Raw genomic sequence first — 13,098 nt, forward strand, 5'->3', positions numbered from 1 at the left:
CTGAGCTAGTTGGATCATAATTGATTAAATACAGGTCAGCCTAAATTTTACTGGGGACGCAGACAATGACGAGAGACGAAGCACAAGTTAAGAAGGCACTCTTAGCCAAAACAGCATGAAAACTGTGCGAGGCTGTTTGCCGTCAGGTCTAAATCTACCCAGCGTCATCATCAATTTGAGGACCGCTTTAGAGCTTTTGGGGGTAGCGCAGAAAGGCGTTACAAAGATTTAAAGACCGGGCCAAGGCCGCTTTTCTGAAACAGGAACCCTCAGTAACAATAGACGTGCGTCGTGAGAGCTGCTGGCACAAAAAATGAGGAAACAGTTAAGGACATCGTAATTATAGCTGTGCAATAAGATTTGCGCATTATGGAGAGTTTGATAGAGAAATCAACAAACGAGCTTAAAGCAAATACTCATGCTTTTGAAGTCCAAAGCTTCCAGCGACAACATCAAAACAGCCAACTGCGGCTTCTGCAAGCTCACCACAATGCGTTAGCCCTAACAAAATGGTTGGAGAAGGCTGCGGCAGAAATCCTAAAAGTGCTGGTCATTCCGTCTTCCGAGCACTAGAGACGGCCCTCGAGACTTATGGGCTTAGCGTATGCCAACTTTAGGTTATGGATGTCAGACGATTTCTTGAAATCATAACTTATCACGATAATTGAAACATTTTGCAACAAAAAAAATGGAACATCTTGCAGTAGTTGTGCAAAACTTGACAAACAGGAGGGATGGCTGGATACCCGGCTGTTGCGTCATCATCATCAGAAGCATTAGAACACTACGTGCACCGGAGGACGAAGGCGTCTCCCTTCCACCTCCCACCGCTCCCGTCCAGCTCCGCTTCAGTCGATTCCTTGCCTTCAAGTATCCTTATTTTGTCCCTCCATCGAGTAAGTGGGCTTCGCCTTTTTCTAAACTTGTCTATCGGTGTCCACTATGTCACTCTGGCTGTTCACCAATTGTCATTTCGCCTAATGACGTGGCCAGCCTAAGACTATCTTTTTTTTCATTTGAAATATGATATCTAGTAATCTAATTTGTCCTCTGATCCAGAAAGCTCGTTTCCTGTCTCTAATTGTTACTCCGACGATTACTCATTCGATGGGCCGTTGAACCGACCTCAGTTTGCTTTCAAGGTATTTAGTAAGGCGCCAAGTTTTCGCCCCATATGTCGTCACCTTTATTTCGAAACTTGCCGCTGAAAGGTCTCCATGACTGTCGGTCTGAGATCGTTTAGTCCACTGGCCTTCAAACGTCTCCCAAAGTTGACCGTGTTAGCACGCGCTTGAACCCGTGGCCACGTCTAAAGTCAACGCCCGAGCGACGAACCCAGAGAAAATTGTGCGTACTCGAATTGCAATGACAGCTCATTTGGGTACACGACGGTTTCGTGGCGCGAAGGGCGCAGGTTAAATTTCGACCACGGGAAGTGTTTTGCTCTTTCCGATTGGCTGCACATGTTATTGTTCGCCACCGCTGCTTACCTGCACCCCTCGGACCTTGTGGGGTGGCCAAGTTGTTACGTTGCCGGTTTCACGGCCTAAAAATCCTGGGTTTCATTCCTGCGTCCTCTCTAACCACACTTTTACACTTTTATTTGAGGGTTCCGGATTCTCCATCCACGACGTATGGATTTGTGTCGGCTGCAAAATTTCTGTTGTTAAACAAGCTACAAGTAACGCTTATTACGAATTGTTATCTGCTCCAGAGAAAATAAGCGTGGGCTATGTAGCAGGTCCTTAGACAACCATTTTGTGAGCAACGGGTTCTAGAAGGAGGTTCCAGCAACTATGCCAAACCTATCATCGATGCAAGTAGTTACTAGTACAGAGAAGAGCTAGACGCACGAATAAGTGTCTTCATGACACCGGGAGTGTTTGCGGGAGGCCAGGTAGCTCCTAGGATGACCTCAGACACGCCGTATTAGAGTTAGCTGCCAAAAAATCAGAGCTCGTGTCCTATGGTGCAGCAAAACTGCTGGTCAAGATTGGAGGATATGGTTGTATTGTTAGCAGGAGCGCTCCGTGGACTACTTTGTCTTTTGTACTTACAAATAAAGCGTGATCTCTTCACAGCCATAAACTTCGTCGCCTGCTGGCTGTTGTTAAACTGCCCGAAACGTAGTTCAATATAAGGGAAACGTTCCATGGCCTGATTAACTGCATAATTGCTGTCGTAGAAAAAAGGCAGTTTTTCTGTAGATTTCTATCTGCGTGGGCTCCGACCTAAAATTTGTTCAGTTGTTTTCGGTTTGCGAGTAGCCTCATCTAGGTATTCATACTCCTTCTGTACAACTGATTAAAATATGGTGGCTTAGCTCAGCTAACCTTGGATACGCAAAGCAAAAGCTTGGCTTAGTCTGGTTGAGTCTTGGTTTCACTTGGATAACCTTTGATGTAGCTGTATTGCCGTACACGGCTCAAAGCCGATCGGTCCCCCGTAACGCTCACAGAAAGAGGCCCGGCGAACGCGGCGTTCGTTCGGGCGGACACGGAGAACGCAGCGTTTATTCACGGCGAACGAGCCGTTACTGTTCGCCTGGCGCGAGACGAGTCGCGTAGCCCGAGCTGACCCAGCGGCGCATGCATGGGAGGCTGCGGGAGTGGTTGGCTGCCCATCAGCTGATCGGCAGCTACTGCTTGGGCGGCCACCACTTATGTGAGCAGAACGACAGAAAACGAGGCCGTGTGCGTAGCGCCGAAGGCGGGCCCAGCGAATCACGCGATGCGCTTCGAGGGGCGTGTCGCCGGGTGTGCGTCTCCGGCCAAAAGGATAACTTGCGCATCCTCTGCAAACAGCTGGACGAAAGTAGTAAAAGTTTGCTTTAAAAGCGCAGCGTTGCCGGGGCAGGCAACAACCAGGACAACCAGCCATCGTTGGTTCTCACGTACGCCAGCATGCGGGAAGGCTGTGCCAGTGAGAACAGTGAGATGAAGAATGTTCCACTGATCTCTGTGTGCCTTAGCTCTGTAATTGGAGATATACTATACATGGAAATCCGGATTGCAAATCGTGTAATGGATGGACTGGTCGCAGAAAGCTGGGATTGTCACAAGAGGGCGAATATGCGATATCCTGGTGCAACGAGCTTGCACGTGAAAAGCATTGTAGCTTCAATAAACAGTTTAAGAGTTAGGTTCGAAGGCTGGCAAGAAGAAAAATGGCAGGACATCACATGCTTCTTCGTTGGTGATTACCAGACATTACTCGAGCTTATTCCCGAGACACTCAAGGGGAAACTTGATGACAGAAAATAAGATACGACTTTGCTTTTTGGGCGCTTTTGCATAAAATGTTTGAGGATTTTGAAAATGACGTTGATGGCCACAGCGTGCAGAAAAAAACTTCCCCGTTTCTACGCAATCTTATAAACTTAAGGTTTACTGAATGCAAATTCTATGGGCCTGACCGAGTAACTCCCAAAATGCGTATTCTCGCTCACCACGCTTTAACTAAGCATGAGTAATATAATTGCCTGGGTTGGTTTTTAAGCCAAGGTATACAGGGAAAAAAATGTCGTCTTGAAGAACGTCCACCATTCTCGAACCAGCAAATAAAACTCCGCCGCCGATGAACTGAAACTGGCCAAACAGTTGGAGGTAAAAGAGCATGGAAGAAGCAGCCGCGCATACACAAAGGAAGACGCCGACTATTGGTTTCTGAGAAGTATTCAGAAAATCGTTCAAAGGGAGCCATGTGCGCAGACGAAAGCTCAAGTTAGCCACAACCACCCACCAAAGCTGATGAAATGGATGCAGAGCAACTGCGCACCGACCTCTGAGCAATTGGCGCATCAACTTGTGCAAAAGGAGCAAGTAAACTCCGGGCCATGCTCAACCAAGAAGATAAAAGAAGGTTTTTACAACAGTTTGCATATTGCTCTATGATATATCTCTAGTCTGAAAGACTACAAACTTGTTGCTTGTGCAGTTTTTCTTGTCTGTTAGTTTTATGTTGCTTTTTTTTAGTTTGTGGGTGTCACGTGACAGGGCACATCCTGAGAGGGGATGCATAAAAACTCGCCAAAAAAACAAAGGAATGGCAATTTTAACGGCGCACCAGGACCTAACCAATGAACGAACGCCGCGCCTAAAAACCGAGGCATCATGACCAAGATTGGTAGCACACTGGACAGCCAATCAGAGAACGCCGCAGAGAAGACAAGTGGTGTGATGACCTTATATGGACACGAAAAGGCAAGTAGCCAATCAGAGTCTGCCGCGAACAAGGCCAGAGGGGTTAAAAGCCGGCCGCACAAGGAGCATACAGAGGCAAGAAGGAGGCGGAAGGAGTATGTGATTTTCAAGGAACGATCCAGGGGGACGCGGCCAGGCCATTGACTATGCCTACCAAGCCTGGGCGGGAGCGGGCCGACTTCGCATCGGCTGCGGCATCCTAGGCGCACCACCAACCTGTGTCTTCGTGGCCCCAGCGGCGTTGGTCGGGAACCTGCGGCCAACGTCCACGCTCCGTCAACCGCTTCGACGTCCCCGAAGGGCTGCGTCCATGCCGAGACCTACCTGGTACCTCCTGCGGCAGCGGCTACCAGGAGGTGGCCACAGAAGGAACGACCGAGCGCATCGAACGCTGGCATCGAAGCAGGACGACGAAGGCTACCATCGAGTCGCGGCCACGCAACGGGTGTGACACGTCAGCACCGACGACAGCGGGGTAGGCCAGTCTATTAGGGACATAGTCGTAGGACACAACTGAGGAGTTGTGGTGCGAAAGACATTAACTAGGACTCGATGTAAGGACTGTATACAAACTAATTGTGTCGAACTTTGTTGTAGGGATATTTTGGTTTTCCTGCGAACTGTATTTTGGGATATTTATTTAGAGGTTTGTCCACGGCTTTCTTGTGCCCATCTCTATGAGCTGGTCGAGACAACTTCACCATCCGTACACGTAACATACGGAACAACTGAACCTTATCTTCATAATAATTGTTCCTCTACTACTGAACGTTTTTTGCGGTGCGAACTAGTCTTTTTTTGCTATTTGTGACTAAGTAGTTTGAAATTTCTGTTATTGTGAAAATTCATTTTCGTTTGCACTCGTGAGATACTATTTTTTCTGCGCGAAAATTGTGTTATGTGCGGTTTTGTATTGCACATTGCATTGCATAGTACTGAATTTTCCAGTTTGTTAACGGCTTGAGAATTTACTAATTTTCTCTGCAATGCAGCGGCTTTCCCTCTCTTGCCGTCAAGCTCAGGTGTATGGCAGAAATAAATTCGTGTTTCCATAGCGAACTTTCATGTATTTTTTTTACCTACATCACTTCCTTTAAATCCACGGAAACGTATTGCTGTGCACAGAAATTACATGGTAACCCATTTTGGCTGTATTCAAGGATTACATAGCCTCCAAAAGATATTGTGAACTTGATGATGAAGATGTAAATAATGTTATTCTTGCAAACAAGCCTGTGAATACCGATAGGGAATGGTAGTCTGCGTCCGTTGTTCCTTTTGTTCGTAAATCTTGTGGAACACCGCACCTTTTTTGTACGTTCGTCCCGCAGTACAAACCGTCTGGAACACCTCACCTAAAATGTTCAGCAGCTATAATGTCTAAAAGCACTCGCTTGTGTGTGTGTGGGGGGGGGGGTGAGGGGGGGAGGCATCGGTTCGTCGTGTGGATATGCCCTATCGGCTTTTTTAGTGGTGAAGCCCTTAGGGGCTGGGGTTATTGGCGCCTCCTGTTGTCGTCGTCGTAATCGTCGTTCGTCTCATGTAGTTACTGTACTGAAACACCGGGAAACTCGGTTACGCCTCACGCTAGAACGTAACACGTACTACAAAAACACCGGAACACTCGTTCACGCCTCGCGCTAGAAAGTTTCCCGCTTCAAAAACAACAGACTTCTCAGCAAAGGTGTACACCTCTACCTCCAAACGGTTTCATCTCCATTGGGGAAAATGCCAAGGCGCCAAGAATACACCTATAATGCTTCGCCCCTTTCCAGGTTTCAGGCTAGCGGAGGTGGCCCGGGATTTTTTTTTACGCCACGCCGCGGTGCTAGATGACGCTGCGATAAATTTCAGCCATCGCTTCCTGTTCCAGTTACTTGTGGCCATACCTATATTCCTTTACAGTGGCTGCTGGATTTTTTTCTGTGTATATATTTTCAGTTCAATTGGCGTCCTGGTGCGTATAATCATAAACAAAATATGTGGGCTCGGAGCCAAGGACGCCGGAAATATTACGTCATCATATTGAATGTAGTATGAAGGCATCAGACAATGCTATGGAATTATCATTCAAGAGTGGTGAGCACACATAATACCCATGGACTAGAGAATGCAAACCTGTGATAACACCCGGCATGAGAAGCGGTCGAGAATGCCTGAACCGATTTTTCACAAGATAATTAACACCAAAACGGGGGAAACTCACGTAGGATACTGAAAAATTTAGTGACCTTTATTTCGGACCGTTTCTGCTCGCCTGGCTATACTGACTTTATGTGGAGGGAAAGATAGTTCGGTTAATTGCTTAACTTGTATAGTTTAATAACTTCTCAAGATACAAGAATAATTCGATCAGGGCGTAATTTGCTTGGTGCTTTTTGTACAATTTACACACGTTTGTAAGATTCACGCCATTGCGAAGTCTGTCTAAAGCTTCATCCGAGTAAAAAAACTCGACCAACCCCGGCCTGAATGGCGTGGCCTACGCGGCCCATTTTCCAACACAAATCATTAAACTGCTGACACATTCGTACATCCTATCTAGTATTAAGACAACGATCCTCCTAATCACCGGATCTAAAAGTGCCTGTCCCGCAAGAACAATCCGCACTTAAACGCACGGGAAGAATTGCAGAGAGAGGACGAAACGTTGCGCAGCCTATTCTAACACTGAAGGCTGCCATGCTTGGCTTCTTCTTTGCTTGCTATCACGCGGGTTCCTTTTACCATCTTATTCCCTCAGCGTTTTTCTCAGGAAAACATGCAATGTCAACATGCAACCATTTAGGATTTCAAAAAAAGTTGCGAAACGTGTTACAGGGTCTCTTTAAGTGTTGTCTTGCTAGCTTCATGTTTCGGAGGGCAGATGTATTTACGAGCGGGAATTTAGGAGCGTGTCCCGATGTTTTGCGTTCTCTTAAAGCAATGAAGTTGCATTGTTTGCCTTTCAAGAACAATTTTACTAGTCAATGAATATTTAAAACGTTAAAGAAACTCGCGGGAAGTGCCGTACTTGATGTTACGCTTTCTTACAACGCATACTTACAGTTGCAGAAACTCGGACGCACACATTTACCATACAAACGAATGTGCTGCCTAAATTTCTTGTAGCGCAAGGAGCAGAGCCATAGGGCTGAGGTTTCAATGGCTACATTTCTAGAGGTAAAACAACATATTAATGGTGCGGAAAACACCCTCACACGCTGCTCCCGAGCACGTCTATGTTGGTAGTAAGGGTGGAGACCCAAAATTAGTTTCTTGCCGTCTCTTGCGATACCCACCCACCTGTTTGATTTTTTTTTTCATAATTTGACATTCACCGGAAAGAAGGGGTACCCTGCGGGCGCGTTGCCAGGAGCGGCTTAATAGGACTTCAGGCCTCGCCGAGTTGGGTGAAGGGGAAAAAAGATAAGTAAAAGGACTAACACTGGATGCCACGTGGTGTCAGTTTTTCTAAGCTTTCGGGATGTCCTTCAAAGTCCTTCAACAAAGCGCGCTTGCGTATGTGGGAAATATACATTTAAGGTGAGTCGCTTCAATCTACTAAACTATCTAAAACGATTCTTCGGGCCAGACTAACCCTCGTGCACACGTATGACCCTAATCAACATTTAGGATTGACCATAAATGGCCTATTCGATATGTGTCAGGACATCTGTCGTCAACACATGAACAAATATCTTATGACCCAGACAATTTACATCGTAAGTGCACATTCTTTCTTTATAGCCTTGGTAACCAAGGGCCTAACTAGTTTATGTTGGCGCGAAAAAAATGCGAAACTTGGGCAACACCATAACTCTTCGCACAATATTTTTTATTTGGAGGAGTTGAGCAAATAACTATTTGCCATATAATTTTTACTTAGGTGTAGTATCAATAGCACTAACAAGTATTTTATGTGGCAGGTCATTATTAAAGGTGTTTCTGCGGAGTCGTATATTTTCAAAATAACTCGCCAACTTACCGGGTTAATCTGGTGTTGTCCTTGGGTACATCCGGGCGTAACGTTTCTCATAACGCACTCCCCTTTAATACAGTACCCTCTCTGATAGTGGAACTCAAAATTAAATCCATACGCTGGGATCTGTAATGTAACAACTTTAGGTAAGAACAAAATTGTATGTTGCAAAGAGAATATTCTCTATCCACGGTTTCATAAACGAAGCTCAAGAAACATAACCAAAAAAGTGTGATACAAAAATGCATGAAACGTCTCGTTTTATACCATAGATAATTGTTAGTAATTCATGTGAAACGTTAACAGATTTGTAAAAACGCGTTGGTTTTACCGCAGCGAAGCGTTAGTAAGTTATACACCTGACCTTTACATTACTAAATTACACACGTAGGACAATTACGAACTCGCGTCACCATCTTTAATCCGTGCAGCCATTGTACCATTGTACTAATTCGCCGCATTGCACCAAACGAGGGGTTGCACGAACTGAGGTCGCTCGGAGGCTCATCTTCGCTGTGTTCTTAACCATGATTGGTGTATGAAGCGCAGTTTCAACGTCCGTCTCACCGTTTCCCGACATGCTAATTGGGAAGCTATTAGTTGACAAACCCATGCGAGCCATTACCAGCCTCCCTTGCATTACTCCGATACAGGTGCCACAAGAGAAAGCTTAGCTCGGTACAACTGACGAGCTCATAACTTCACGCCGAGCTGTGGGACTTTCGAAGTATTCATATCTGTAGATCATCCATGCACTTTACGACCACTTCAATCGGGCACCTTGGCTCCCATGAAAAGATAGCATGACCTTCCACCCTGGGGTTATACTATTATAACCTCCAACAAGACAAGCCCTCTGCACAAAAGGCGGACCAATCAGGGTGCAGTACAGCTCTCTTGCCTTGCAAATAACCCGGGAACAGGCGATCTACGTATCTTATACACAGGTGATGCATGCAGATGAACATGTGAAGTCATGGAGTGGAGCAGCCCCACTCATCTCAGCATAGAAGGCCGTATACCCTACGCCTCTGCCACATGCACCCCGATCTTGCTGGAATTGCAGACTATAAACGAGGGCCTGATGCGTGCAGTGGTCTCTAATCACGCCTTGAGCACCATCAATATTCGCACCGAATCTACGCAGGTTATCCATTATCTCAAACAGGTTGCACAGACTCCCATCATCTATGTCCACAGCAAAATGTTCTCAGAGGTGTTTGTGTAATGGGTGCCTTCTTAAACGAATATTTTAAGAAAGGAACGGGCTGACTTCCTGCCACACAACTGCCCGTCCCATCATACCCCGCTGAACTCCCAAGTGACCGATGGGCCACACGAATGACTGCTAAGGAGGATTTTCAAAGCCGAACGCGTGCTCTTAAACCTCTGTGTTCGGTTATCCTCCCTCGCAATCTTACGAGGATGGAGGAGGTTGTCCTATGAAGGATCCGGTTGGGGACGGCTGTTACTCCTGCCCGCATGAGTTGGTGGAAAGGGGACTACCGAGGGCGCATGAAATGTCCAACCTGCTCTGATGAAACGACTCCGTCAGACCTTCACTATCTATTATGAAGATGACCTAGAGCTGAAGAAGTCCAAAGGAAATGTCTGATGGCAGCGGGCCTAAAGTTGAGGCAAGCCGCGCAATACAAAAGGTGGCTCCATGGTCCTGCCTACCGTTCTTCTCTGGATTTTACAGGGACGCTAACATTACTTCCTGTCTATAGACAGGACTGGCTTAATGTCTACTAAGCCTTGTGGGTGTTAAATAGATTAAAACACCAAAACAAGTCTAGTCGATCCAATCGCTGAACGAGGGCGCTAAACGCGAAGTCGTGGTTTTTGTCAACAAGGCGTATTCGATCGATGGCTTGCCCGGTATCACAGTCAAGTACCTTAGAAGCTACTGAGAACATTTAAATCTGCGGCAGCTCAATTTGTTCAGCAATAATCATGCTAAAATTATCTCAGAATGCTTCCCATTTGTGTATATGTCCTAAGAACACTAGAATATGCACCCTGAGAAGCGCGAATGTCCGATGACTTGTCGCATGGCCAGGGCCGCACAACGCAACCTTTGAATGAGGGACTCGAGCAGTTTACCCACCACTTTCACCGTATAAGAGAATGGTGGTGTTTGGGGGGCATTTTTGATTAGATATCGTGCTTGGTAGACGGTGTACGATACGTTACGGCAGTACTCAGCCGCTCCCTTGATCTCGTCGTGCAACCGCCGCGGCGTGTTCCATCGGAGATATTTTCGTTAAGGCCGGGGCATGGAGCAAGAATGAAATATGAGGCGAAACTAGGCTTCCTAGCGCGGCCAGATAATGTCACAAGAGCTCGTCATACGTTAAGCTAGCGGCATCTGCCGCGGGTGAAGAAACTGCGTGGTCTCCGTGATGGGCGTTTTACTGCTCAGCCGCGGAATAAGTGCGGCCGCTATCACTTCGTCCGTCAGGTTCCACTACCCTCTCCTTCGCCGTCGCAGCTACGAAGCTTTGCAGTCCACCTTGGTTTTCATTGTGACATTATCTGGTCGCTCGCACGCGCTTGTCGCCATGGGCCGTTTCGCCTCCTACATATTCTTGCTCCGTGGGCCGGGGAGTTTAACCTTTAGCTCCACGATGTAGGCGACCTAGGACCTCAGAGTTGCCGCTTATAAAAAGGGCTGTTAAAGCAAGTCCGTCCGCTTCTCCTGACGACGCCGTAGATCTTACGAAGGTGGTCGTTCAGTGAAGCCTTGGTGGGTATGCAACGAAGAGGGAATTTCTGGACGTATCCGCCCAAAACATGTTGTGGAGGCTACCGCGAGTCGAGGGCCCAGATTGAACAACCATGCTTTATTCTCTTGAGTTGAACCCCAATCAGTGATATTGTCATGCCGCGTGCCTCCGTCCTCTCTTCCTCGTGTTTTCTGTTTTCTCGAGTATTTATGATATCTAGAAGTGGAAGCAATGTCCGAATAATATTATAGCCGATGGTCCACGCTGCGCACTGAATATTTTATTTACGAATCAGCTTTATATAACGAGAAAGCTTAGCGGGCAGAGAAAATCAGAGCAAGACAAGAAAAAGTGTTTCAGTATCGGAGACGTACATTGGGAGGTAATTTCTGGCAACAGTTTGCCGAACAAATAAATACAACTTGTCTCTTTGCTATGAGCCTCACCACTTTTTTTGGCGTTTCACTAGTTTACTACGTCCCATCTCTATCTTAATCAGCCTTAACCTGTCAAAATATCCTTACTTTGTTTGCGTACGTATCATCGGCACCTAAGGGCGTAGCACAGGGGAATGGGTGCTTAAAAATACTTCCTGTAGCTAAAGCAAACAATATTACAATAGCAAACAGTACTTTACGCAAAGGTAGACACTGCGAAAGGCACACTAAACAATAACGCGAAGGTAAACATTGATTGATTGTAGGGTTTAACCCGCCGACGCAACGCAGGCGATGAGGCGCGCCGTAGTGGAGGCCTCCGGATTAATTTTGACCACCTGGGGATCTTTAACGTGCGCCCAAATCTCGTACACACGAGCGTTTTTGCTTTTGGCCTCCATCAGAAAAGCGGACGCCGCGGCCGGGAATCGAACCCGCGACCTCGTGCTCAGCAGCGCAACGCCTTAGCCACTGAGCCACTGCGGCGGGTGCGAAGCTAAACATACCCTAATTCGAAGAGACAATATGCTCCTCAAGTCTTCCTTATCAATCCGATTCCATCTTAATCCGCCTTATTGCAGTTTATAATCTACCAGTTATCAAGCCACCGGTTTTTTCCCCCATAATCTCCCTTAACCCCACTTTAATCTTAGTTAGACAGTCTTAGTACCACTTGATTCATCTTGTTCTACGTTAGTATCTGCCCTATTCTACAGTAATTATTTTAATCGCCATTGACTACAAGCGGATTGTTTTGACCACAGACCGTGCGACCGCAGAGCACAAACATTTGTTCCGGTGAAACGTACTGCACAGCAAGTTGTTGCGTTTTAGAGGCGACAGCCTTGCTTGGGCTACTTAAACACGGTAATTTTGATCGGCCTGTGAGTCGGTCTGCCTGTCTTTTTGTCTGTCTGTCCCTCGATTAAGCAGCCCTGGCGAAATTAAAGCGTCGTGGAACACGATGCTTATCAGTGTGTCGAACCGCAAAAAATGCCGGTTCGGTTACGGTTCTGGTTCAGGCGAAATCATTTCGTTCCGGTTCAGTTCCGGTTCGACAAAATCACGTACGGAACCGGTTCGTGAACCGGTTCGGGAGCTTGAACCCGTTCGCGAACCGGTTCGATGAGTTGAATTATCACTGAAATTCGAAAGAACGTTTAGTAGTTTAAAACGACAGTCAAATCAAAATACAAAGAAATGCTGCTGTTCCCTAATGGCAGTGGCGCAACTGCAAAGCAAACTTTAAACAATTACGGGGTTTTAGAAAAACAGATGAAGTGGCCACGATTTACCACCTACCTTCTCGCCCAGACTTTGTGTTGTTCTAGCGACTTTTCATATAGCCACCGCCAAGACATATATGACAGTGGGATATGTTTTCTGCCCTTTCCTTTTTTGTTGAAATCGTCGCTATAGAATCTCCCATCACGGTAACCTTGAAGCCTAGGATTTAGGCCTGCGTACTGGCGCGTTCAAATACCAGCACTTAATACGAATGGCGTACATTTTTTATATTTGTAACAAAACAGAAAATCCTACATCAGGCACATAAATACTACAAATGAACAAGATTATTTGGTCACCGTGAATAATTTGTTAGCTGTCACCTTACCGAATGTGATAGCCAAAATTTTGTTAAAAGTAAGCTTTAGTTAACGCTCATTCGCTGCAATAATGGTCTGACCACTGCAATTCCTTTTGCGATAACTATACCGGAAGTGTGCATTACAATCAGTATGTCATCATACCGCCCGACCCTACGGCAT

At 46.5% G+C, this 13,098-nt stretch overlaps 1 long non-coding RNA gene across 1 annotated transcript in view; it reads right to left on the reverse strand.

Annotated features, from left to right (window-relative positions):
- LOC144173423 (uncharacterized) overlaps window positions 1-13,098 on the reverse strand; it is a 145,758-nt gene that overhangs the window by 43,140 nt on the left and 89,520 nt on the right. Inside the window, exon 5 of the long non-coding RNA XR_013323263.1 lies at window positions 8,170-8,289. This is a non-coding gene — a long non-coding RNA (uncharacterized LOC144173423). The remainder of the gene's footprint in view (window positions 1-8,169; window positions 8,290-13,098) is intronic.

This window comes from Haemaphysalis longicornis, unplaced genomic scaffold (assembly GCF_048455015.1).
Source record: "Haemaphysalis longicornis isolate Haplotype H1 unplaced genomic scaffold, Haemaphysalis longicornis Haplotype H1 scaffold_3, whole genome shotgun sequence".
Lineage (NCBI taxonomy): Eukaryota > Metazoa > Arthropoda > Arachnida > Ixodida > Ixodidae > Haemaphysalis > Haemaphysalis longicornis.